The sequence below is a fragment of the Hibiscus syriacus genome, unplaced genomic scaffold, assembly GCF_006381635.1.
Source record: "Hibiscus syriacus cultivar Baekdansim isolate YM2019G1 unplaced genomic scaffold, ASM638163v2 tig00116989_pilon, whole genome shotgun sequence".
Taxonomy (NCBI): Eukaryota; Viridiplantae; Streptophyta; class Magnoliopsida; order Malvales; family Malvaceae; genus Hibiscus; species Hibiscus syriacus.
In genome coordinates, this window is record NW_024063508.1 from 78,692 (window position 1) to 84,002 (window position 5,311).

At 35.7% G+C, this 5,311-nt stretch overlaps 1 pseudogene; it reads right to left on the reverse strand.

Moving 5' to 3' along the window:
- Positions 1–1,139: 1,139 nt before the first annotated feature.
- Positions 1,140–4,777, reverse strand: LOC120193131 (annotated as a pseudogene).
- Between the last annotated feature and the right edge of the window lie 534 nt (positions 4,778–5,311).

Consider the following 5,311-nt stretch of genomic DNA (forward strand, 5'->3'; position numbering starts at 1 on the left):
AGATTTGTTAGCGTTGCGTATACTTTTTTTTCCCTATGAACCAACATCCAAAGCCAAAGTTAGATTTCTTGGGGCCATCTTGTTCTTATTCGGTAGCTTTGTCTCCTCTTTGGGATCTTGATCTTTCGTTTGTTCAAGATTTTCCTTTTCCACTCATGGTGAGGTCTCTTCCTTCGGTTTCAATGAGCAACATATAGTTCTGTGATCCACCATCCCACAGTGGAAGCAAATGGAATGTAACCCTTCGTACTCTATGTTCAAAACCAGATTACCTACTCAAATTTTTTATTGGAGCGGTTTATTGAGATCAATCTCCACGCCTATTCTAGCAAATTTTCCTTTAGATGTCCAAGCAGTATGAACATCTAGTTTCAAAGGTTTCCCTACAAGTTTCCCGATATCCACAAGCACTCTTCGTCGAGGTATTCAATTGGAAGACCCGGTATATGAATCCAAAACGCTATCGAAGCAATACCCGCCTTCACGGCAATGAAGTTCGGTCGCCATTGTTGAATCGTTATGTAGTGATCCATGATTTTCCACAACCCCTTTGAGTACCTTAAGACGATCCTCACTATTCTAAAATTTCACACCATAGAAACCATTACCCAAATCAATACATTCGGATTCTCCTTCTAGTTTCCAAAGTGTTACTACTCTGTTAATCAACACCTTGTACATAACCGTTTTTCCTAAAACTTTGATTATGAGGGCCTTTTCCAAGGTTCTCTTATTCTTTCCTTCAACTCCTTTGATATCTTCACTATTTGGATTTTATCGTCCTCCATAACTACTTCCTCATCCAAGACAGGTTCTTCAATTCTTGACGAACTTTGCAAGAAATTTGAAAAGAAAGATGACTCCACCACCTTGTCTCTCCAAGACTTCGCCAGTCTTCGCCAGTTGGATCCCCTCAGGATCATCTACCCTTTCAGATTGTTGAATCCTCTTGCTTCCCCTCCCACAGTTCTCCTCGTCGCCTCCCCCCCATGTCACCATGGCGATGGGGAGGTTTCCATCCTGCATGGGCGCTAAAACAAGAATACTCCAAGAAAAAAAATAATATTTTATATTATTGGCGTATATCAATACACATCATTAATGATATACATAATGCTTATAAAATTCAGACCAATCTGTAATTTAAAATTGTATATATAAAGCTTAGAACTTTTTAGCCGCAGCACCAGACTTGATCCGTTTCTAGCCAACTCAATAGGAAGAAGAAAAAGTTCAACACGAGCTAACAATTCTCAGATTCTTTAGCAATAATGACAAAATCACTGGAAAAAAAGCAGCAGTTATACTGTCCCAAATGCAGAGAATCATCAGCTGCAGGAATGTTGTCCTGAACAAATATCTGTCCAGTCAGCTGAGCACCCATCCAATCACTTGCATGCTCCATCTTCAGACAACTGGATTTCGTCTCCTGTATTTTTTCCATATCACTAGAAGCAGTCAGTTCAAACAATATTAACCAAATATCTTCATTTTTCGGCATAAAAGATGATATCAAATGAAGCTGGCGATGACTGGAAAACATGAAAGTTGATACCATGAAAACCATTACATCTCCCCAGTAAAGATTATAATTGAGCATATCGAAAGAAACAAAATAAAGCAGATACAGAAATCACCTCTTGGGTCGGATTCGGTCTTCTTCGTAGTCCATCACTCCACCAGGTTCAGAGTAGATCTCCTCAATCCCTCGAAAGTCGACGTCTGCCTGCTTACAGTGTGTAACTTCTGCCACAACGTAAGTAAGCCACATCGACCAACATATCTTGACACCGAATGAGTGAATTCATGGCATGCTAATTCTTCATACAGTTAAAAGTCACATGCACCTTAACTAGGAAGTTGCAGTTTTAAGCTCCAAACTTTGCCGTATATAGTTATATATGCATTTGTGCAAGAATTAAAAGAACTCCCTTTCACAGCATCACCAAGAAAAATTAATTAATTAAAATAATCAAAATTCAAAGGTTGCCATGCTTTTTAATAGTCCAAAATTGAATTATAGCAAAGGGCAATCAATGATAACAGGAAAACTGGAGTCAACCGACCTTGATGGAAATGGACTTCTTTACTTCTTCCACCCTATCTTCAACCTCCTTCCGATGTTTCTTGTCCAACTCACTCATGGTGTCAGCCCATTTTATCTTTTCTTGAATTGAGATAAGTATGTTGTCTGACGTACCCAACCTAGGTTCACACCCATAGACAGATGTTAGATGTATAAGCTGATATTTGATCAAATTTAACACTGCTTCTCCATCGAGCTGCTTCAACTAGCTAGCTCTAAGGAACAAAGCAAGAAGCTAATGTAAAATCAGAAAATAAAAAGTATCAACCAAGACTTCAGCATGGACGGAAACCTTGAGGCATGCCTTACTAGAACTAGATATTTTACCAGTTTGATAGTGTTTGTATCATGTTCCCAAGTTGTCCCGGCCTCATATCCCTCCCAGCAGCAAATTGGACCTATCATAACAAATGTTAGAGACTTCAAAAAGCAAGAACCGAAAATAAATGAAAAGAGAAAAGCCTTAAAAGGTAAGGAATCATACCTCAAAACACCTTCGCATCTGATCCAGCTTTCCTCTGACAATACCCTAACAAAAATATTGAAAAAGAATGACAATCAGTATAATTTCAGTCTAACAGTGGTACTATTTGTTTCCCTTAAAAGTCAACACTCCCTCTTAAAAGCACATGCCTTGTTGAATGAAATTAAAGCATAAAATCCACAAGGCATTCAACGAAGCTGTTCTAGACTTCCAGTAGCTAAAGCATGCTCTGATGGAGTAAATCTTTGGATTAAAAAGGACTAACGATCAGCAAGGAAACTACCTACCGTGTATATGCATTCATTGATAATAAAATCTTCAAGTTCACGGACATTGTGACTCTAACTCCAGCATTAGCTGATCGTACGGTAGAACCTGGAGAAGATATCTAATAAAAGTGACAAACTTGAAGCAACCAACATTGAAAACCTATAGAATATTTCATAGAAAGATTCCCCACAAAATACATGTATCTCTTTCAATTAGGAAGGGGAAACATAATTCCGAAAATAAAACAAAATAAAATAAATTAACCTTATGAAGAGTCTAAAGAACCGGTTTCATCAATTCGTGGAGTAAATTATAAAAGTGGCATGATTGATGAGTATCAAAAAACCTTATAGCACTACAATGAAACTAGACCAGAAAATAGCATATTTACATGAACCAATGCCTCATATCTCAGAGAATACCTTGTTTGCCTCAGCAAGTGTGAGGACAGTCAATTGCTTTAGCTTCAAAACTTGATCGGGGAGCAATTGAGGAAGACTACCAATATTACCTGTTTAAACAGACAAAGTTAATCATATTATGATGAGATGAAGAAAATATGAACAATCAAGACTAAGAATATATCAAGTAGTTTAATTAAGTAAAAGGTATCTTACTGCCAACTGTGCCCGAACAATAAGCATATTAATGTAATGCCTTTTGAATTACTACTCCATGAAATTTCCATTTGGATAATCATATTAGCGTAATATTTTCTTTCATGAGATTATCCGAATAATACTCTATATATTATGATTTTCAGTAGCTTTTCTCTACTATCATCAATTTAACAGAAAGTTTCCAGATAAAAAATCAAAATACTTAGCATTTACAGAAGGCAAAACATCTGTATATGACCACATTTCACGCTCAAATTCAACCAACGAGGAGAATAACACATTTAGATTCCTTATTGCGCAGCAAAAGTAACTGTAAATAATCTTCAAATTTTCTTAAAATGAAAACTTATGGTACAGGAAGGTAAAAAGTGTATTGAATCCATAACAAAGTTCTAACCAAACAGTCAATATAGGTTCCAACTTACTCTTGTAATCACTCCATGTGCCATGTGCAAACAGCCGAAGAACCTCAAGGTACACTGAATATTCAGTTCCTTCAAGCTGCATGGTACATTGATTTCAAATAGCTCTAAGTAAAATAATGCATAACGCCAAAAGAACTGGTCAACAAGGAAAATAAGACACCATGCTGTAGACAAAAACAATCTAATAGCATAAACCATTAAATTGCTTGGAAAGTGTAACTCGCTTCTACAATTTATATATAATTCCCCATAAATCTGGTAAGTTGAGCCAAATCTGAAATCATTGACTAATGTGCAATCCCTCATATGCACTTAATTTAATTGAAGGTATTCCTTTGCTATTTATAAAAAAAATCAAACAGCTAAAACTAGTATACGTCAGGAGAATAGTGTACAATATATCAATCTCAATATTTAATTTCCTAGATTTTCAAACAATTTTCTCATCAATCAAATTGGATGTTGCTGGTTTTCCTAGATTGAAGGGGAGTAAGAGGGGAAAAATAAATTGAGAATGGAATAGATTCAAACCTCAGCAACTGTGGGCACGACAAGGATCTCAGAGAAGGCGAAGAGGGAAGGATGCGTCGTCGCTTCGAGGATTACGGAGCCAAGAGCTGAGCCCACTTGAAACTGACTTTCTTCACAAAGTAATCGATTAACTCTGCTTGTTTTAGCTCGATATCCATCTTCAAAATTTTAATCCCCCAGAGCACACCCAAGAGGGGGAAGGAACTCAATAATATGGTAGAAGAACGTTTTGAAATATTTACAGAGAAATGCAAAGAAGATGAGGGAAAAAGCTAGGGTTTGGTACTAGATTCAGCGTCGGGAAATCTTTGAACTTAAATGAAATAAAATACTACAAAATTGTGGAATTTGTGAGTTATGATATTGAGAGCGAGAGAAATTGGTTTGGGGATCTTTCTGGATTTTGTAGTAACAGATTTCGTTATATCTTATGTGATACTTCAATAAGTAATTTAGCAATTACCATTTTTTTACGGGAAAAGAGAAAGAAGATGAAAAAAATTGCAAATTGCTGATGTTTTCGTATTGCCAACTTTCGGGCTATAGAGGCTTTGACAACTTTAAGGGTTTGATGAATGCCATATATCAAACAAATTCATTGGATGCATTTATTAAAGGCTTAACCCACTTTTAAGTGATAAATTATATTTAAAGATTTTTTTATTTAAAATAGGTTTTTTATTATATATTTTTAGGTCTCTATTGTTGAAAAAATTGTTAATGACACATGTAATTTTATATTTTTTAAAAAAATTATTTAAAATTATTTAAAAAAATTTGAACGTGATTTGTGTCACTTAATGATTTTTTAACGGTATACACCTAAAGGTGTAATAGAAATTCTTTAGACACCAAAAGTCAATTTAATGTATTGTTTAGACACCTAAAAGTGTAT